Source organism: Capsicum annuum, chromosome 12, assembly GCF_002878395.1.
Source record: "Capsicum annuum cultivar UCD-10X-F1 chromosome 12, UCD10Xv1.1, whole genome shotgun sequence".
Taxonomy (NCBI): domain Eukaryota; kingdom Viridiplantae; phylum Streptophyta; class Magnoliopsida; order Solanales; family Solanaceae; genus Capsicum; species Capsicum annuum.
The window spans coordinates 6,295,691-6,319,055 of record NC_061122.1 but is presented as its reverse complement, the minus strand read 5'-3'; the positions used below and the strand labels follow the sequence as shown (position 1 = coordinate 6,319,055).

The window sequence follows — 23,365 nt, the reverse complement described above, 5'->3', positions numbered from 1 at the left end:
ATTTTTATTAAAAATTTATATAATCTTCTACAATTTATACGACTCAAACTTATAACTTATAAACCACATGAAAACTAAATTTACAATTACTCCAAACTCTCATTCTAACTATTTCAGAAAGTGATAAAAGCAAACTGAAATTGTTGGCAAAAGAGAAAACTCCCAACAACTTTAAAATATTGAATACTTATCTTGATTTATAACAGGACAAATATTTTTTTTATATGAGGAAACGTTTATCACAACCTTTGCCACTTTATATCATAAAGTACAAAAATAGGCTAAAAATAACCAGTAAAGTAACGTACTAATATTATAAAAACAAGATATATTTTTAATTTTTGTATCTTTCTTGAAAAATAATGTAAAATGCTTTTGAAACAGTGTCCTTCATGAATGCTACCAAATACTTACCAACCAAATTTGGAGCCACTAATCAGTTGAGTGATAATTGTCATTTAATTTAAGATGAAATTAGAAATTTTTTTTCTTTCTAAAAGTGTGAAACAATCTTTCTTCAATTACCTCACGTGTGTCATTTGACACGTGTATGACATGCATATTATATCTCCGACGAATTTTATATCGAATAATAATCAAATAAGAAACCTTAAAAAATAAATTTAGAATTAACTGTCGATGAATTTTTTTCCATAATATCCTCTTCGAAGTTAATTTTAAAATAATTATGTCTTAATGGAGTCCTACAAAAAATACATTTGACTATCTAGGAATTACATTCAATATTATTGAAAATAGACATGGCATTCACAATACAATTTTTAAAGTACCTACAGAAAATCTCGAAACGTAAACATTATAATAAATACTTTTCAAGTATTCTTAGAAGATTTTGTAAGTCTTTTGTTTATTAATTTTCTACATTACTAAAACAATTTCATTTATAAATCATCAAGTCTTTTAAATTCAATTTTGATCATTAATTACTTCCTTGATTTATTTGTGACATGTAATTTTGTTAATATACTTGTCATATTCATTTTATAACGGCTATAAAAAGGATCATTTTATGCATGTACATGAAACAATTGAGTTTTTCCTCATGAAAATTTGAGGCGATCTTTCATTCTCTCTTCAAACAGTTGAGTTTTTCCTCATGAAAATTTGAGGCGATCTCGAGTTTGTCAACACTAACATGGCATTAGAGCCGATGGTACCTGTAATCGGCGATTTGACGTATTGTGAGACTGTGAAGCTTCATCTATGAAGGCAGATCTGGATTTCAGATCATTTTTCTGCCCTCAAATCATTTCCTTTACTTTCAAGACCTTTACTTCTTCAGGATAAAGAAGAAGACTGGTAATTTCGTTCCTAATTCTCCTACAAATCTCGAGCTGAGCTACGTCTGATTTTCTCATCAATACGGTATATCGTTTTGAGCTTATTGTGAGTTGTTATTGTGGTGATTTTTGTTGGAATATTGTTGTGGTTTAGCTGGTTATTGTTGGTTATTGTGGTTGTTGTTGTGATTTTCTGCCGATTGTTGTGATATTGTTGGTTACTGTGGTGGTTTAGCTAATTATCGTAGTACCTTCGAGTAATTTTGACTGGTACAAAATGCCTTTAGAATCATTGAAAGGTTTTACCCCTTTTTTACTTGAGTCGTCTCATCCATTCTATGTTCACCCTTCGTATAGCCCTGGGAGTCAAATTGTAGTTGTGCTTTCTCTGGTTGTGGTTTTACGATTTGGAAAAGTAGTATGTTAACTTCTCTTTCAGCTAAAAATAAGCTGAGTATACTCGATGGGAGAACACCTGCTCCTCATAATTCACCTTATTTTCCTTATTGGGAGAGATGTAACAATATGGTAAAAGCATGGATTCTGAATTCTGTGTCTTGAGACATTGCTATCAGTGTCATGTGTCTCAAAACTGCCAAAGAAATTTGGGAGGATCTAAACACTAGGTTTGGACAATCAAATGGGTCTAAATAGATCCAAATTCAAAAGAAAATTAATTTTACTACCCAGGGTTCATCAAATATTACCACATACTATACCAAATTTAGGAGTTTTTGGGATGAGTTGCATTCTGCTTATGTTGGTCCATCTTGTACTTGTGGTGATTTCTCTAAGTTCATAGAGGACCAACAACTCTTTCATTTCCTAAATGGATTGAATGATTCCTTTCCACAATAAAGAGTACCATTCTGATGATGTCTCCTCTGCTGTCAGTTAACAAAGTGTACTCCTTATTGTTGCAAGATGAAAGTCAGAGGGAAAATTACTCCTACACCCCTAATTTCTTTGGTGATTCGGCTGCCTTTTCAACTCCTTCATCATCCAACAATCCCAAAGGAATGCCTCAGTTTACTCCCAATAATAATAGATTTTTCTCTCAATACAACAGGGGTGGTTATTCCTAACACAACAAAAATCCTTCTCCTAGACCAAATTCTAATCCCATCTTCAGAAAGCTCAATTTACCTCCCAAAACACTTCATATAACTATTGCAAAAGACTTGGACATGTCATGGAAAAATGTTATAAGCTGATTGGTTTCCCTCTAGATTTCAAGTTCACAAAGAACAAGGAAGTTGTTGCCTGTGTTCACACTAATCCATTTTCATATGAAACTTTTCCTTCTACTGATCTTTCTCCAGCCTATCCTACTGATGTTTATTCTCATAGCTTCAGCAAGGAGCAATATCATCACTTGCAAAATTTCTTTCATCAGCAGACTCAAATACCTAATTGTAAAACTGTCATCTTTGATGAATTTCCTACAGACCCGATTGGTTTTGCTCATTTTGCTGGTCCGTTTATTGATTATGCTACTAAATCATTGAGTTCTTATGCATCTGATAATGCCATTATAGATATATATCCTTGGGTCCTAGATTCAGGAGCCACCAACCATATGAGGAGTACATGACATCATTCCTTTACCTAATCCTTTTCTTATCACCTTACCTAATGGTTACAAGGTGAAAGTCTTTTGATCCTTAACTTTAAGACATGATATTGTACTCTTTCATGTTTTTTTAGTGCCATATTTTCATTTTAACCTCATCTCCATCCATCTGTCAATTTCTCTGTTAGATTGTTATGTTGTATTTACCAAATCTCATTGCTATTTACAGGACCCTTCACTGAAGAGGCCACTAAGAATTGGTAAAGCTGCAAGCAGGATCTACTTTATCCATCCAGATGTTTCTATTTTTTCTGCTGCTGCTGGCTCTCCCATAATCTCTGATTCTTCTTTATGTTCTTCTAATGTTTCTCTTGTATACACTTGTTCACTTTTCACTTGTAACACAACTGACGATATTAATAAAATGGGATTGTTTTGACATCAAAGAATGGGCCATATGCCTTTTCATAAATTGCATTCTATTTTTTTTCTCTCTGACAAAGTGCCTACCAAAACCATCTTTCATTTGCTCTATCTGTCAAATGGAAAGACAACAAAGATCTTTCTTTCCTCATTCTGTCATCCCTGTAATGTACCATTCCAGTTAGTCCATATAGATATTTAATTTAGGGCCCATATAATACTCAAACTTATAATGGGTTTAGATACTTCCTCACTCTTGTGGATGATTTTACTAGGGTAACTTGGACTCACCTCTTATCTTGCAAAATCAATGCTCTTCCAATTCTTAAAGCTTTTACTGTTATGGTTAAGACTCATTTTCATTCATCTGTTCAAACTTTTAGATCTGATAATGCTTTTGAGTTAGGTAGTATTGCTGCATCTTTTTCCTTTTTGAATGAACATGGAATTCTCCACCAAACCACTATTCCTCACACCCCACAACAGAATGGGGTTGTGGAAAGGAAACATAAACACTTGTTGGAAGTGTCTAGGGCTCTTCTTTTCCAATCCAATCTACCTTATATTGGGGTGAATATGTTCTTAATTACACATACCTCAGCAACTTAATGCCTTCCTCTGTTCTATCTAATATTTCCCCTTATGAAAAACTATATGAAACTTCCCCTACTTATGATCATGTAAAATCTTTTGGGTGTCTTTGTTTTGCCACTTCTCCTAAGGTTGGTAGGGATAAATTTTGTTAATAGAACTTTATTGAAGGGAAGAAAGGCTAAGGTTTACAATATAATCTGAAAAGCATAAAACTAACTAAAACAAGAGTAGGCTATATATACATAGCCAATAACCTAAAGGTCCATAAACTAAAGGCCCAATAACATATGGGCTAACATCCCCCCTCAAACTCACAATGCAACAGCAATAAGCATTGAGAGTTTGTCACACAAAAAACGAAATCGAGATGCCGACTGAGCCTTCGTAAAAAGGTCAGCAATCTGCAAATACGATGGAACAAAAGGAAGCGATATGGTCCCGAGCTGTAAATGATGACGGGTGAAGTGACAATCAATCTCAATGTGCTTCGTACGCTCATGGAAGACAGAATTCTTTGCAATTTGTACCGCACTTTTGTTATCACAATGCAGGGGAGTAGGCATGGAAATGTGAACCCCCATATCTGCAAGAAGCCAACGTAACCAAATAATCTCACATGTAGTCACAGCCATAGCACGATACTCAGCCTCCGTGGAAGATCTAGAGACAACATCTTGTTTCTTGCTCTTCCACGAGATTAAAGAGTCTCCAAGAAACACACAAAAACCAGTGGTGGATTTACGATCATTGCGATCTTCATCCCAATCAGCATCACTATAGGCTCGCAACTCGAGAGATGACGTCGAGGGAAACAAGAGATTCTGAAACTGAGTGCCACGAAGATACCTTAGAATACGAAGTACAGCTCCCCAGTGCACAGAAGTAGGAGCAGTAACAAACTGGCTAACAACATGAACTGCATGTGCTATATCTGGACGAGTAACCGTAAGGTAAACCAAACTACCCACAATAGTCCGATAAAGACTCGGATCTGATAATGGAACACCATCACTAGGAGAGTAACGTGCATTGATTTCAAGGGGAGTATCTACAGTCCTGTTGTCAGAAAGACGCGCCCGTGTAAACAAGTCAGATATATACTTAGTCTGAGAAAGAAGATACCCTTTCTTAGACTGAGCCACCTCAATACCCAGAAAATAACGCAGCAAGCCCAAGTCCTTCATTGCAAATCGATGAGCCAAATCATGCTTCAATAACTCAATACCACTATGATCATCGCCAGTAATAATCATATCATCTACATATAAGGACAATAGAATTCGCCCTGCACTTGTACATCTAACAAACAATGCTGAATCATGGTTACTCGGGACAAATCCAAGGGAAGTAATAACAGTGGAGAATTTCTCAAACCAAGCACGAGGGGCTTGTTTGAGACCATATAAAGCTTTTCGAAGCCGACAAACTTCACCTGGCTGGTGGTCAATACCTGGGGGAGGAGTCATATAAACTTCCGCGTGGAGATCACCATTCAAAAAAGCATTCTTGACATCCATCTGAAATATCTTCCACTGTCGAACGGATGCAACAGCAGTCATAGTGCGAACAGTCGTCATCTTTGCTACGGGGGAAAAAGTCTCCTCATAATCCATACCATATTGTTGTGAATACCCTTTTGCCACAAGTCTTGCCTTGTATCGCTCAACAGACCCATCAGATTTTGTTTTTATCTTATACACCCATCGACAACCAATCGCATGCTTACCAGGTGGGAGAGTAACCAAATCCCATGTATGTGTATGATGAAGAGCAGCAAGTTCCTCAGCCATAGCATTCTGCCAAAGAGGATCAGACACAGCCTCTCTATACGACTCAGGTTCAGACAAATGATGTATGTTTGCAATAAAGGAAGCAAATGAGGCTGAATATGTAGAATAGTAAAAATCTGGCAGTTTGGTGGACTTACAAGGTCGAGTAGACCTCCTCAGAGGTGGTGGGTCTCCAGTCTCAACAGTCGAAGGAGCAGACTCAGGCACAGGCGAGGCTGAAGCACTATCAGGTGGCACACCAGATGGCATGGATGAATCCGGAACTGGAACCTCTATGTCAATCCCAAAGGGATCAATAAGCCGAATATCTGACTTTGTCACATCATGGGTTTTAGCTGGAATGGAATAAAAAGGAATATGTTCCAAAAAAGTGACATGTCGTGAAACATATAATTTCTGACTTACAGGATCATAGCAACGATATCCTTTTTGTCCAATACCATACCCCAAAAACACACATATAGCTGATTTTGACCCTAACTTATTTCGTTCAACATGAGGACGAAGAACAAAGCAAGTACATCCAAAAACTCGTAATGCAGAATAATTCGGCGGGTGACCATATAGTTTCTCAAACGGAGACATCCCTGAAGTCAATGCAGTAGGAATACGATTAATCACATATACAGCAGTTAGAACTGCTTCTCCCCAAAAAATACTAGGAACCTCTGCAGACAAAAGTAAAGAGCGTGCTGTCTCAACAATATGACGATGTTTTCTTTCTGCCAGACCGTTCTGCTCAGGAGTGTCGGTACAAGATGACTGGTGTATGGTACCATCAGAGGCAAGTAACTGAGTGAAGTCATTAGAGGTATATTCACCCCCTAAGTCACACCTGAAGCACTTTATCACAGCCGAATGTTGTGTTTTAACAAGGGCTCTAAAGTTGTTGTAAATGCCAAAGAAATCAGATCTGCGTTTCATAAGATACACCCAGGTATAACGAGTATAGTCATCTATAAACGAAACATAATAGGTCGATCCACCCTTAGTGGATACTGGCGCTGGTCCCCATACATCAGAATGAATAATATCAAAAGGAGCAACAGAATAAGACACACTTTTATTAAACGGTAAGGCAGAAAATTTTGCCAGTTTACAACCACTACAATCTGAAATATCACTAGTGTTCACATGACCCAAAGCACCACTAGAGACCAAAAAACGTAAACGTGAAACTGACACATGTCCTAATCTGGAATGCCAAAGATAAAACTGAGAAGACAAAGGACTCAAACGAAAAGAAGATAAATCTATGCTAGAGGCAGCAACTACAGACACTTTGAGATTCTCCAAGACATAGAGTTCCCCCAACCTACGGCCGGTCCCAATCACCCTCTGAGTGTGTTGGTCCTGTATAACACAAACAGAATCAGAAAAAAACACCCAATTACCAGCCTTACACAACTGACTGACCGAAACAAGATTAAAGCAAGTTTGGGAATGTAATAAACATCAGAGAGGACAATGTGAGGGGTAGTAACAGAACCAACACCCTCGACTGACATAGGTACAGCACTCGCGGACATAACAGAGATTGGTGAAATGGGTGACAAAGAACCAAACGATGACAAATGAGGGGACATGTGATGAGACGCACCAGAATCCAATATCCACAAGGAGGAAGGAATACCTGAGGTACTAGAAGAAACTGAACCCGAATGAGACATAGATGCTGACATGGCCGTAGGATTAGAAACGAAGAACTGTCTGAACTGTTCGAAAACCTGGGGATCCAACACAGAAGGTGGCATAGTGCTAACAGACTCAACATCTACAGATGGTGCAGCAGCAGCGAACTGTGGAGGACGAGATGACCACGGAGGAGCACCAGATGGGCGTGACGGATACTTTTGCTGCCCATATTTCTGTTGCTGCCCAGATTGAGGCTGTTTGACCTTGTTAAGTAACAACGGACACTGAGCCTTCCAATGATTTTTCTGTTTGCAGAATGCACACTCATCAAATGCAACTTTAGGAGATTGTCGAGTCTGAGTACGTGGTGGCCTAGACTGATCAGTTGAAGAAGCAAACACGACAGGAGTAGTAGTTACTTTAGACCCTTTATCCACTTGAGACTTGATACGAGTCTCTTCTGTAATCAGTTCATGAACCACAGAATCAACAGTAGGGAGGGGAGATCGATGAAGGATTGTTCCACGTAGGCCCTCAAAGTCAGAACGTAGTGCCATCAAAAACTGAACCAAGCGTTGCTCTTCCCGTCTAGCAATGTACGGCCCAAAACCTTTTAACTCTGCAGATTCAGTAAGTGCCAATTGATCCCACAAATCCGACATGGCAGCATAAAAATCTTGAATACTGAGATCATGCTGTTGAAGAGCATGGATATCATACTCCAACTGGTACTGCTTAGCAAAATTAGACTGAGTGTACAGTCTTTCCAAATGATCCCAGACCTCCTTTGCTGTGTCATACTTAGCCAATTGCATACCAATTGACTGAGTTACAGAATTGTTGATCCAAGTGATAATCTTGGAGTTATTAGTTTCCCATAAGTCCACCAACAAATCAAAATTTTCAGTTTTATCATCGATAGGTCTTGGTTTTACTCCAGTGATATAACCCCACATATTCTTCCCACGAAGAAAATTCTTCATGACATAACTCCAATATGCATAGTTCTTACCATCTAATTGAGTACTAATGGACTGGAGAGAATCATCCTTTCCAGTCATTGTAAACACAGCAACACACAAACAATTCAAAAAACAAAAAGATGCAAAACCCTAGGTTGAACAATTCCGAACGAACAACAATGGCAGCAAGCAAAAGAACGAAAGACGAACAATACCAGACTGCAAACGAAGACAGCAACGAATCAATCCAACCAAAAAAAAAACCCAACGAAAATAGCAAACGAATACAGCAGCACCCTAGGTTGAACAATTCCGAACGAACAACAATGGTAGCAAGCAAAAGTTCGATCCGCGCAGTAGGTGCCTGCTACAAAATCTTCAACCAACAAATCAAAGGACATGGATCGAACTAGCTTTGATACCATGTTAATAGAACTTTATTGAAGGGAAGAAAGGCTAAGGTTTACAATATAATCTGAAAAGCATAAAACTAACTAAAACAAGAGTAGGCTATATATACATAGCCAATAACCTAAAGGTCCATAAACTAAAGGCCCAATAACATATGGGCTAACAAATTTCAGTCTAGATCCCTTTATTGTGTTTTCCTTGGTTACCCTTGTGGTAAAAAAGGCTACAAACTACTTTCTCTTTCCACCTTCTCTATTATCTTCTCTAGGGATGTGGTTATTTATGAACATATATTCCCTTACAAGGATTCTCCTTCTACCATTTTTCCAGCTCATGTCTCTCCTTTTATTGATTCACCCATACCTTTGGTTCCTACCCCTCCCCTAGTTTCTAACACTTCTCTTCCAACTCTACCTTCATCTTCCTTTTCTAGTCTTTCTATCCCAACTGTAGGCACTAGGAAATCCTCTAGAACTACACCTGCTCTTGCATATCTTTTTTATTATATATGTTGTACTGTTTATGCTCCCAAGGTACCCACTAATGCCATACATCACATGCATAAGCCTCAAAATTACCAGCAGACAACTTCTCATCCTGCTTGGCAAGAGGAAATATAAAAGGAATTTGATGCTCTTAAAGCCAACAACACTTGGAACACTGTCCCTCTTCCTCCATACAAGAAATCTATTCCTTGTAAGTAGGTTTACAAGATTAAGTACAAGGTTGATGGTTCAGTGTAGAGGTACAAGGATAGATTGGTTATTTGAGGTGACAAAAGGAAGACATTGACTTCATTGAGACCTTTTCTCCTATAGTTAAGCTTACTACTGTCAGGTGTCTCTTAACCTTTGCTGTTAAAAAGGGTTGGACTACTTTTCAGCTAGATGTTAATAATGTCTCTCCATGGTGACCTCCATGAAGATATTTATTTGAAAGTCCCTCTTGGACTTGATGTTGGGTCTTCTACTTCATCTTTCCCATTGGTTTGCAGGTTGAGGAAGTCCCTCTATGGCCTTCGACAAGCTTCCAAGCAATGGTTTTCAAAATTGTCTGAAGCTTTGCTTTCAAAAGGCTACATTTCCAAATAAAATGACTACTCTTTTTTTACCAAGTCTATGGCTTGTTCTCTTGTTATACTGGTAGTCTATGTGGACGACATTCTATTGGTTGGTGATGATATTTACTAAAATAAATTCCCTCAAGTCATATTTGGATAGTCAGTTCAAAATTAAAGACTTGGGTTCTATACATTATTTTTTGGGTCTTGAGGTCTCATCTCACTCTCAAGGTTATATTGTGAACCAACATAAGTTCACCACTGATCTCTTAGCTGATGCTGATCATTGTCACAAATAAATCAAGTAACTAATGGTCGAAATTGAATTTAAAAGACTTAACAATTTATCAATGAAATTATTTTCGTAACGTAGAAAATTAAGAAACAAAAGACTTACAAATCTTCTAACAGAATTGCTTGAAACATGTCTTTATGGATTAGTATTTCAAAATTCGTGGACATACATAAAATGATCAATTTTAGAGTTGTTATGAAATGAATATAACAAGTGTTAATAAAGTTACATTTCATAAATAAATCAGATAAGTTACTAATAGTCGAAATTAAATTTAAAAGACTTAACAATTTATCGATGAAATTATTTTCGTAATGTAGAAAATTAAGATACAAAAGACTTACAAAATCTTCTAAAAGAATTGCTTGAAACATGTCTTCATGTTAGTATTTTAAAATTCGTGTACATGCATAAAATGATCGTTTTTAGAGTCGTTATGAAATGAATAAAACAAGTGTTAACAAAGTTGGATGTCACAAATAAATCAAGTAAGTAACTAATGATCGAAATTAAATTTAAAAGACTTAACAATTTATCGACGAAATTATTTTCAAAATGTAGAAAGTTAAGAAACAAGAGACTTACAAAATCTTCTAAAAGAATTGCTTGAAACGTGTCTTTCATGAATTAGTATTTTGAAATTCCTGTACATGCATAAAATGATCGTTTTTATAGTTCTTATGAAATGAATATAACAAGTGTTAACAAAGTTACAAATAAATCAGCTAAGTAACTGTTATTGTTGGCAAACTCGAGATCGCCTCAGATTTTCATGGAGAAAAATTCAACTGTCTAAAGAGAGAATGAAAGATAAAGCCATCGAGAAGCTTCCATTATTACATGACTGTCTCTTTCCTATTAAATGAATAACGAAAAATTATCTGACTCACTATCTATGTATAGCATATTGCATGACAAAATGTTATTTGGACTCGGGTTCTATCTATACTATTGGGCCACAAATATTAACTGGGTCTAACACCTTCCCCCCACCCCCAACCCCTCAAGCTTGAGGGTGAGAAAACACCAAGCTTACAAAGAAAATGATGATGGAGAAGACCAGTAGGGGGTTTGGTCATAATGTCAGCAAGCTATAGTGAATTGGGAATGTGATGCAGAGTAAGCCAGCAACTAAGCAATCGTCGACATCAATTTGCTTCGTACGCTCGTGAAAAACTGAATTTTTTACAATATGAAGGTCAGTCTGGCTGTCACAATACAGAGAAACAGGGTTAATAATATGCAAACAACATCACCAAGTAGACAAACCATCTATGAAATCTCAGCTACAACTTTGCGCAAAGCGCGATATTCAACCTCAGCCGAGGAAAGTGAGATCGTAGGCTGCTTTTTGATCTTCCAGGAAATGGGACAACCTCCGAGGGTAATGAAATAACCAGAAATGGATCTCCTGGAAGAGGCACAACCTGCCCAATCTGAATCTGAGTATGCACATAAAGAAAAGCAAGGATCCTTAGAAAGTAATATCCCTTGACCAGGATCATTAAGGAGATACCGAAGAACATGGAATGCAGCGAGCATGTGCGAGGAAGTTGAAGAAACTGACTCAAATGCTGGACAACAACTGCTATATCAGGGTGAGTGTGTTGTAAAAAAATCAATTTACTAATGGACGCTGATAACAACTAGGATCATGCAAGAGATAACCCAAGTCTGGGGTGAGTTTAACGTAAGCATCCAAGGGAAAGGTAACTAGAGTAACTTTGTTAATACTAGTTATATTCATGTAACACCCCGTGTTTTTCCTAGTTTAATATTCATTCCTAGAATGTCATGAGTGTGCTTCAAAAATTAATAACCTTTATTTCATACGGAATTTTCTAGATATAGACCTTCCATTGTGTGGAAAATTGAATAAGATTTCCATCGATATCAAATTTGCCCAAATCCGACACTCGAAAAAAAGTTAGAGCATTTTTAGTAATGCAGTGTCCCACCTGGGCACTCACCGCATCGCAATGGATGCCAAAATGGCAATCGTCACATTCTAGTGGACCTCCACGATATTAACGCATCACGGAGAGGTCCAACTTTCCAATTATCAATTTCCAACGGTGCAATGCGATAGCACTGCATCGCGCCGGAGTGCAAATTCGCACTCGTCCTTTTCTAGTAGCTTAACACGATTTCACCACGTCGCGGTGAAGGTGTAATTACCGTAATCGTGATCCGTAATTCAAATTCTTGTGTCATGACTTTAATCCTGAGAATGTGAATTTCTTATTAGGTGAATAATGTTTATAGAAGTCACTTAGATCCAAGTGGAGCTAAGAACATTAGATTCATTTTAACTTTGAAAGTGTAAAACTTTTTATGTATGTAGAATCTTTCATCCCAAGACCCATTAAATTATAGATAATTGAATTAGCTTTCCAATGATATCAATTTTGCTTAAAACCAATACCCGAACAAAAAGTTTTAGCCATTTTAGTGTGAGACAGTAAGCTTCCACGATGGTACCGCATCGCGGCAAAGGGCAAAATCGGGATGTGGGTTATGAATTTCTGCTTTAAACTAATGAGGGGCAATGGGATCTTTTCTCCCCTCAACTCAGGTCGTAATATAGCAATGTATAGCCGCCATTGGAGAATTATTTTATCACCATTATCCTACTTTACTCCCAAGAACAAATCTTAATCAATTCTCTTCAAGATTCATCCATTCTATCACCTTTTATTCAAGAAAACAACCAAAATATAAGCTTTCTATTTCAAGAATTTCAAGAAAATCATTCAATAACATTCCCAAGGACATCAATTTGAGTTATCTTCTTGAAAAAACAATATTCAAGAACACAAAAAGGAATTCAAGCCAAACTTACTCATCAATTCTCTATCTCCCAAAAGAAAACCCTAAAACTCAAGCTTATTCTCCAAGAAATCCAATTTTTCCTCATCAATTCTCCAAGATAGTGAATTTCCAATTCAAGAACTCCAAGAACTCATCTTCAAAAGCATCATAGGAATCCAAGATTCAAGCTTTCTAATCTAAGATCATCAATTAAGGTATGTGGGGTTTGAGCAAGGACAATCCTTTCGTCCGGGTGCCCAAAACTTATTTTAAATTACAAGTTACTGAATTTTTATGTGATTTTCCATGAAATTGAAGTTAGGATTTATACCCAATTTTTATTGTTTGAAGATTTTGAGATTTCAAGTGATTGAATTACATGACTATTTTCATATATTAATGCATGTAATGTGATTTTTCAGATTTTCCAATTGAGTTTTAAGCACGATATTGCGATTCTTGAATTTTATTATCTTGATATTGTTGATGATTTTCAAGAAGCATATTAAGTATGATGTTTTTCTATGATTTTACATGAGTTTGAAGCATGGGGTCATTAAGCCCTAATTAAAGATTGTTATTTCAAGATTGTTGTGCTATAAGCACCCTAAGATAAGATCATTCTCAGATATTTGATAAAGGTTTGACCTTTTGGTCCTAAGATGAGATAAAGAATTCACTTTATTCATATGGCTTGAGATTTAAAGAAAAGAAAAGAGCATAATTGGTTTTCTTGTAAACCTTTGTGCTAAGTTTTGAAGTGGATTTCTTAAGATCCTGAGCATAAGAATGGGAGTAGTATTTAGCATCGAGTTGGGTATGATTCCAAGGTCTCATGTCCCAGAACTACGTGCCACCATAGGTTTATGATTTTCCATAGTGGGCTAAGATAATGATCACTTAAGTTAAGATTCTATTCTGATAGCAAGGGTAGAACAACTCTCCCCAACGTGGGCAAGACATTGAATTCCATGTCAGCTCACATGGTTTATGCCGGTTAGAAAATACTCCCAAAAGATGTCCCCTACTCTTAAAACAAATTATTGATTTAAAGCATTAAGATAAAGTATTTTCTCTTACAGAAAGCTTTTTAAAGTATTTTTCCCTACTAGCAAAGAAAAGCTTTTTTTTTTAGAAAACTAGGTATAAAGGCTCACAAATTTATTTCAGATTATGCTTTACAGAAAGATTTTGGTTACAAGATCTTAGCTTACAGATTTCAAATTTAAGAGTGAGTCCTTTCTACACTTAGACAATATGATTTAAAGAGAGAATTTAAGTACAACTTTTAGAACTAAATGTTATGAATCACTAGAAGTATAAAGTATGATTTGTTTCTTATTATTTCAGATTTCATTATTTCAGATACTCCAGCTTATGTGAGTTATTTACATTTAGCATGCATGATTTTTATAAAGTGTGATGATATTGTTTTACTTATGCATTTCACCCCCATATACTCAGTACATCCTCAAATTACTGATCCACATATATTTCTATGTGCTACATTGTCTCATAATGTAGGTACAAGTTTAGTAAGCACATTTAGATTCAGACAATTGCAGATTCCAGCCAGCGAGATGATGAGTCCTCCTATTTTGGGGACTTTAGTTAGATTTATTTATGTTCTTTACTTTCTTACTCATATGTATTGATTAGTGGTAGTTGGGGTCGCGCCCTAGCTACCTATAGTCAGTATAGTAGAGGCTCACAGATGTCAGTCAGAGTCAGTCATGTAACTTCAGTCCCTCTTTTCAGATTTTATTAGATTATAAAGTTGTATTAGTATTGTATTTATTTCAGATTCCATCATTTTATACTTCCCCGCAGTAAAATAAGTCATTTATTACATGTTTAATCAGTTGCTTATTAGTATGCCAGTTCATGGGTTAGCTTGGGATCACTCGTAGTCCTAAGCACCGTGTGACGTCTCAGGATAGATATTTAGGCTGTTACAAACTTTGTATCAGAGTACAAGGTTCAAGTGTCCTAGGGTGTCTGTGAAGCCGTGTCTAGTAGAGTCTTGCGGAACGTTACAGAGATGTCTATATTTTTCTTCGAGAGGCTACGAGGCATTTAAGAAAAGTTTTCTTTCTTTCCTACTCTTGATCATGCAGTAAAGTTGTTCTCTCAGAATCTTCTATCTATTCGTGTGTTACCCCAAAATTCCTCATCTTTTTATTATTCTTGAGATAACACGATTAGCAAGTTTTAGTTCCTCCCCAGATAATGCTCTTAGATTTACTAGCAGAAACTTCAGAAGTCACACAAGGGGCTTGAGAGGAGCTCCCTAGTGTATTAAGTTCCTTAAGTTGAAAGTTAATGTTCTCATCGTTATGAGTTGTCCAGTTGAGACCGAATTATATGTGTATTCAAATTGCCCATCGACCCTTTTAATACAGATAGTGCACATGAGAGGAGATAGTATGAACCTAGATTATTAAATTTAGTGTGCATTCGAGGGATATTATGAACTTCAGCGTTATGATTTATGAATTGCAGGAACCTTATTATAGTTGGAAGTATGGGTATAGAAGAGTAGTGACAAGAAAAGTGGGAATGACGATTGATAGAAGGTATAGAGATAAACTTATGCATGCTATAGATTTTGCATTATTCTGATATGTCTTTGTGCGTTAGTTTAGTGGAAGGTAGAGAATAAATTATTAGTTAAGGTGAATTATTGTTTGTTTGAAGTATGAGAGGAGTTATTAATGGTATTTATTGTGTTTGAAAGGTATAGGACATTGATGAAGTGTTTGATGGTTTAGTATCATTAATTTAGGCTTCCCTTGAGGTTACAAAAAGGAGTTTTAGTTGAAACTTAATGAGATATGATAGTAATCGATATATATATAAGGGTAAATAGTAATGATATGTAGAAGGAGGATGTGTTAATGGATTGTAAATAAGATATGCCATATGATTATGATCGATTATTATTGTTATGAGATTCTAGTTGACTAGTGTTTCTTGATGTTTCATTATATAGTTTCCAAGTGAGAATTAGTTTTAAAGTAGGTTGTTAAATCATGTTTAACACTAGACATTAAGTTTGAGCAGTTAAAGGTCATCAAGGTGGATGTAATAATTTCTTGGTTAGTGATGCTAGTTATATGGAAGTGATCTAGTAGGCTTGAACAGTGTGTGCAAGAGCTTAAGTTTATTTATTCGCAATTTAGTATAATGTTGCAGGTACGATGTAGAGGTGTGCCCAAGGTGATATGGGGTTGCATTATTTTCTAAGGTTATTACGTGTTGTGAGTAGTTAGTAATACTGTTGAGTTGCTAAGTGGAAGAAGACTAGTTAGATGGTATATGGTGCTCTAAATGCCTAAGTTAAGGAGTTTTGATTTATAGTATCGAACCTTTTGATATGATCTTGATTCTCATGGTTTAGAAAACATATAAGTTTAGAGATGTGATATTATGTGATATTAGTAGAGTATGAAGGGAGTTAGTATGGTTCAGCAAGGGTTTGGAAATATCCATGTTAAGTGAAGATTCTAAGTTAGTGAGTGTTTAAGTTGTTATATGATGAATTTTGGGGCTATAGAAATCTAAGAATTGAATCTTAGAAGAAGGCATTAGCATTGGGAGTTACACATTAAGATACAGTCCTTCAGGGTAAGTTTAGTTTTATATGTATTGATTTCACACCAGACTCTAGAGTAAAGTGATTTTAGTTAAGATTAGAGCTTATTGAGTGATCCACAGACTTAGAATGATGGCTTAAAGCTAAGGGGGAGATGATAGAATAAGTAACTAAGTCAAACTTCCAGATTCTAATAGTGATGATGACTACTTGTGTAGATGGGAGAAAGTAAATATGTTATGTTTGGGAGGATTGTTATATACTTATTTTATGTAGGTTATTAAATGAAGGAATATTGAGGTGAAGCTTTTTATGTATGACTTGGTTAGTTGGGAATATTTTATGTGTGTCTTTCTAAGGATTGGATAGTGCTTGAAAGTTGTTATTGATAGAGGTATTAGAGAATATGAGAAAAATGCTCTTATGAGTAGTTGTCTAGAAGCGCATATGTGGTTATGAAGATAGACTTTGAACGTTATGTTGGTATATAAGGGGATAGTTTAGTTAAGTGAGTATTTGAGAAAGTGTTGCTAAGCTTTAAAGTAAGAAGTTGCATTGCTTAAGGTCTAGTACTTCTATCCTGGCTTAGGATTTACAAGTTTATGTTCCATGCTATAGAGTCGTAGCAATGTTGTAATTCTTTATTCAGATGTTTTGTTCAGATCATGCCCAAAGTTCTTTACTCCCTAATATCGTTAGAACCTCTTAAAAGAGTGTTAAAGAAATGCTCCATCAGGGTATGAGCATTCAGTATGACTGGGTCCGTGTAGCCAGAAAACCAGTTTAACAGTCAGACAGACAAAACTCTATAGCTTTTCTATCTTCCGATTTAGTCTAGTCTCACCTACCTAAAAATCTCGTGAGTATGGCTATTTCAAGAGGTAGTTTGTTCGCATCTATGTAAACTGCGGATCGCCATTTCAAGAGGTAGTTTGTTCGCATCTATGTAAACTGCGGATCCATCTCAATATATGCATAATGCATTAGTTTCATATTTAGATATTAAGTCGTGATTCAGTTCGTAAGTATCCTGTATATAATCTCAGTCTTTTTCTAGTATTTTAACCAAATAAGTATCATTCGGGGAAGAACGATTCCAAGGGGGATATGTTGTAATACCCCGAGTTTTCATGTCATAAACCTCCCATTCTTTTTCTCACAAAATCAGATCCATCCTAAAGTAATGGTTACTCATAAGTTGGCGCTCTCGTTTCTATCTCAGCCATATAGCTATTTTCTTGAGAATCCATGCACCCACAGTTCAGTTCAGTAGCTCATTATGTTTAAGATTCAGTTATTTAGTTTATTTCAGTTGTGCATGATAGCTAATAACCTCAGATTTCCTCAGTATTTTCAGCTTAATTATCCACATTCGAGGACGAATGTTCCCAAGGGGGAGATATTGTAACACCCCGTGTTTTTTCCAGCTTAAAATTCGTTCCTAGAATGTCATGAGTGTGCTTCAAAAATTAATAACCTTTATTTCATATGGAATTTTCTAGATATAGACCTTTCATTGTGTGAAAAATTGAATAAGATTTCCATCGATATCAAATTCGCCCAAATCTGACACTCGAAAAAAAAGTTGGAGCATTTTTAGTAATGCAGTGTCCCACCTGGACACTCGCCGTGTCGCGGTGGATGCCAAAATGGCAATCGTCAATTTTAGTGGACCTCCACGATATTAGCGCATCGCGGAGAGGTCCAAATTCCCAATTGTCAATTTTTAGTGGTGCAATGCGATAGCACCGCATCGCGCCAGAGTGCAAATTCGCACTCGTCCTTTTCCAGTAGCTTAACGCGATTTCACCACGTCGCAGTGAAAGTGTAATTACCATACTCGTGATCCATAATTCGAATTCTTGTGTCATGAATTTAATCCTAACAATGTGAAGTTATTATTAAGTGAATAATGTTCATAGAAATCACTTAGATCCAAGTGAAGCTAAGAACATTAGATTCATTCAAAGTTTGGTATCCAATTCTACAAGGGTCAATTTTGAAAGTGTATAACTTTTTATGTATGTAGAATATTCCATCCCAAGGCCCACTAAATTGTAGATAATTGAATTAGCTTTTCAGCGATACCAATTTTGCCTAAAACCAATACCCGAGCGAAAAGTTATAGCCATTTTAGTGTGAGACAATAAGCTGCCGCGATGGTACGACGTCGCGGCAAAGGGCAAAATCGGGATGCGGGTTACGAATTTCTGCTTTAAATTAATGAGGGGCAATGGGGTCTTTTCCCCCCTCAACCCAGGTCGTAATATAGCAATGTATAGCCGCTATTGGGGAATTATTTTACCCCCATTATCCTACTTTACTCCCAAGAACAAACCCTAATCAATTCTCTTCAAGATTCATCCATTCTATCTCCGTTTATTCAAGAAAACAACCAAGAAATAAGCTTTCTATTTCAAGAATTTCAAGAAAATCATTCAATAACATTTCCAAGGACATAAATTTGAGTTATCTTCTTGAAGAAACATTATTCAAGAACACAAAAAGGAATTCAAGCCAAACTTACTCATCAATAATTCTCTCTCTCCCAAAAGAAAACCCTAAAACTCAAGCTTATTCTCCAAGAAATCTAATTTTTCCTCATCAATTCTCCAAGATAATGAATTTCCAATTCAAGAACTCCAAGAACTCATCTTCAAAAGCATCATAGGAATCCAAGATTCAAGCTTTCTAATCTAAGACCATCAATTAAGGTATGTGGGGTTTGAGCAAGGACAATCCTTTCGTCCTTGTGCCCAAAACTTATTTTAAATTACAAGTTACTGAATTTTTATGTGATTTTCCATGAAATTGAAGTTAGGGTTTATACCCAATTTTTATTGTTTGAAGATTTTGAGATTTCAAGTGATTGAATGTTGAATTACATGACTATTTTCATATATTTATGCATGTAATGCGATTTTTCAAATTTTCCAATTGAGTTTTTAGCATGATATTGCAATTCTTGAATTTTATTATCTTGATATTGTTGATGATTTTCAAGAAGCATATTAAGTATGATGTTTTTCTATGATTTTACATGAGTTTGAAGCATGGGGTCATTAAGCCCTAATTAAAGATTGTTATTTCAAGATTGTTGTGCTATAAGCACCCTAAGATAAGATCATTCTCAGATATTTGATAAAGATTTGACCTTTTGGTCCTAAGCTGAGATAAAGAATTCACTTTATTCATATGACTTTTGATTTAAAGAAAAGAAAAGAGCATAATTAATTTTCTTGTAAATCTTTGTGCTAAGTTTTGAAGTGGATTTCTTAAGATCCTGAGCATAAGAATGGGAGTAGTATTTAGCATCGAGTTGGGTATGATTCTAAGGTCTCATGTCCCAGAACTACGTGCCACCGTAGGTTTATGATTGCCCATAGTGGGTTAAGATAGTGATCACTTAAGTTAAGATTCTATTCCGATGGTAAGAGAAGAACAACTCTCCCCATCGTGGGCAAGATGTTGGACTCCATTTCAGCTCACATGGTTTATGTAGGTTAGAAAAAACTCCCAAGAGATGTCCCCTACTCTTAAAATAGCTTACTGATTTAAAGCATTAAGAAAAAGTATTTTCTCTTACAGAAAGCTATTTAAAGTATTTTTCCCTACTAGCAAAGAAAAGCTTTTTTTAAAAAAAAATTAGGTGTAAAGGCTCACAAATTTATTTCAGATTATGCTTTACAGAAAGATTTTAGTTACAAGATCTTAGCTTACAGATTTCAGATTTAAGAGTGAGTCCATTCTACGCTTAGACAATATGATTTAAAGAGAGAATTTAAGTACAGCTTTTAGAACTAAATGTTATGACTCACTAGAATTATTTATGACTCACTAGAATTATAAAGTATGATTTGTTTCTTATTATTTCAGATTTCATTATTTCAGATACTCCATCTTATGTGAGTCATTTACATTTAGCATGCATGATTTTTATAAAGTGTGATGATATTGTTTTACTTATGCATTTCACCCCATATACTCAGTACATCCTCAAAGTACTGATCCACATATATGTCTATGTGCTACATTATCTCATAATGTAGGTACAAGTTTAGTAAGCACATTTAGATTCAAACAGTTGCATATTCCAGCCAGCGAGATGATGAGTCCACCTACTTCAGAGACTTCAGTTAGATTTATTTATGTTCTTTACTTTCTTACTCATATGTATTGATTGGTGGTAGCTACCTATAGTCAGTATAGTAGAGGCTTTATAGATATCAGTCAGAGTCAGTCATGTAACTTCAGTCCCTCTTTTCAGATTTTATCAGATTGTAAAGTTGTATTAATATTGTATTTCTTTCAGATTCCATCATTTTATGCTTCCGCGCAGTAAAATAAGTCATTTATTATATGTTTAATCAGTTGCTTATTAGTATGCCAGTTCATGGGTTAGCTTGGGATCACTTGTGGTCCTAAGCACCGTGTGATGTCTCGGGATAGATTTACGAGGTGTTACAATTCATTTCATAACGACTCCAAAAACGATTAGTTTATACATGCACACGAATCTCGAAATACTAATCCATGAAGACACATTTCAAGCAACTCTTTTATAAGATTTTATAAGTCTTTTGTTTCTTAAATTTCTACATTACGAAAAATAATTTCATCGATAAATCGTTAAGTCTTTTTAGATTCAATTTCGATCATTAATTATTTACTTGATTTATTTGTGACATGTAACTTTGTTAAGACTTGTTATATTCATTTCCATAGCGATTCTAAAAATAATCATTTTATGCATGTACACGAATCTCGAAATATTAATTCACGAAGACACATTTATAGCAACCTTTGTAACTTTATATCACATAGTACAAAAATTAGGATAAACATAGCAAGTAAAAGTAATGTACAATCATAACAATAATATTGACCGTTATGTTTTGTATCTTTCTACCCATTACTAAATCCTTACCAGCTGACAATTTCTCAGTTTGTCATTTGAATAATAAACATAATTTAATTCAAGTCGAAATTGGCTTTTTTTTAATACCACCAAACTTGACCGTAAGCAATTAGTTTGGAATTTTAATTAACCTTTTGTTTATTTACATTACAAAATTTTTTTGAATGATGAATGGTTAAATCTTTTCACTTTGATCCGATTATTAATTACCTACTTAATTTAAATCAGATATGTAATAGGTCTAATACTTATTTTGTTCATTTCACAATGACTATAAAATGATTATTTTATGGATATGGACATATTAAAAGATGTTAATTCATAATAACAACTTTTAAATATACATCTTTACTGATTCATTGGTATTTTGATCGAAGATATAAAGCATTATTTGACTAAGTTTTTACCGTTCAAATTTTGATAGTCAAGTATCAATTAATTACCTTAATCATAGACATAAATTTTTAGCTAAAAATTTATTTATTCTATAAATTATAATGACATCAAAATAATATAATTATTTCACTCAAAATGCTAATCCAAATTAGCAAATCGTTTAATATTTTAAGTTTTAAATATGATTGTTATATATCACTTACTTTATCTGCAGATATGCAACAAAGTAAACACATATTTTTTTTTTTAAAAAAAAGTCTATATATAATATATCTAATAAATTCAATGTTTTTTCCTTTAAAACTTTAATATAATTCTTTTAATTTTCCTACATGTCATTTCTAATTCATGCATCAAAACCCTCAAATTTATTCTTTAAGTAATTCATTAACTTACATATATTTCTTGCCATTTTCAGGTGAACCTCCAAAAATTACTATTTAGGAATTGTATTTATTAGTTTCCAATAGTTCTATCCAATTAATCTTATGTAAATTTCATAAATATTTTACTGCTTAATATTTGAACATTTTAAGGAAATATAATTATAGAAGGTAGATATGGCAATAGTATTATTAAAATATCTATACAAAATCTCAAAGTACGAATGTACATGAAACGCTGTCAAACAATATCAAATTTGACCTCTAGACAATTTTATTAAAAGATACTATATAAGTCTTTTGTTTCTTAATTTTCTAGAATACAAAAATATTTTCATTGATAAATAGTTAAATCTTTTTAAGTCCAACTTCAACCATTAGTTATGCTTGGTTTATTCGTGACATGTAATTTATTATAATTCATCTCATAATGATTATAAAATGATCATTTCATGCATGTAGACGGATCTCAAAATACTAACGACTTTCAAATATCTGTATCAATTTATCAACGCTTCTATTTGAGATAAAGAATTAATCTGTTAAATCTTCTCATTATTTTATATTTTGATCGTTTATTACCTCTACTTGCCTTATTCGTAGACATATTAATTAGCTAAAACTTGTTTTATTCTATAGTGACTATAAAACAATCATTTCATGCTTCTCACAAATCTTGTGATGCTATAATAAAAAGGAACGACTCTAAATATCTTCATCAATTTATCCACGTTTCAGTATGAGTCAAATGATAATTCGTTAATCTTTTTGGTTTGAAATTCGATCGTTAATTACCGACTTGCATTATCAACACACAAGGAACAAGTTGACACTTGTTCCACTTTGTTTATAACGATTATAGAATTAAAATCGATCACTTTGTGTCTTCAATGGATCTTGAGATGTTAATTCATAATATCGAATCTAAAAATCTTCATCATAACTACATTTCTATATATAAAAAAATACTAGTTCATTTAATCGTTTCAATTTGAATTTTGATCGTTATTATCAACTTGCATTATCAACAAATATGCGATAGAGCCAACACAGATTTTACTATATTTATATCGATTATAAAATCAATCACTTTCTACCTCTTAATGAATCTTGTGATACTAATCCGGAATAACGACTCTAAATATCTTTATTGATTTATCCGCACTTCTATATACGACAAAATTGTAGTTCGTTAAATCTTTTCAGTTCAAAATTCGA

General features: G+C 34.8%; 1 long non-coding RNA gene across 1 annotated transcript; it reads left to right on the top strand.

Annotated features, from left to right (window-relative positions):
• Positions 1-1,085: 1,085 nt before the first annotated feature.
• LOC107851538 lies at positions 1,086-3,323 on the top strand. Its single transcript, XR_001669059.2, has 2 exons — positions 1,086-1,386; positions 3,104-3,323. It is a non-coding gene; the product is annotated as an uncharacterized LOC107851538 (long non-coding RNA).
• Positions 3,324-23,365: the final 20,042 nt, after the last annotated feature.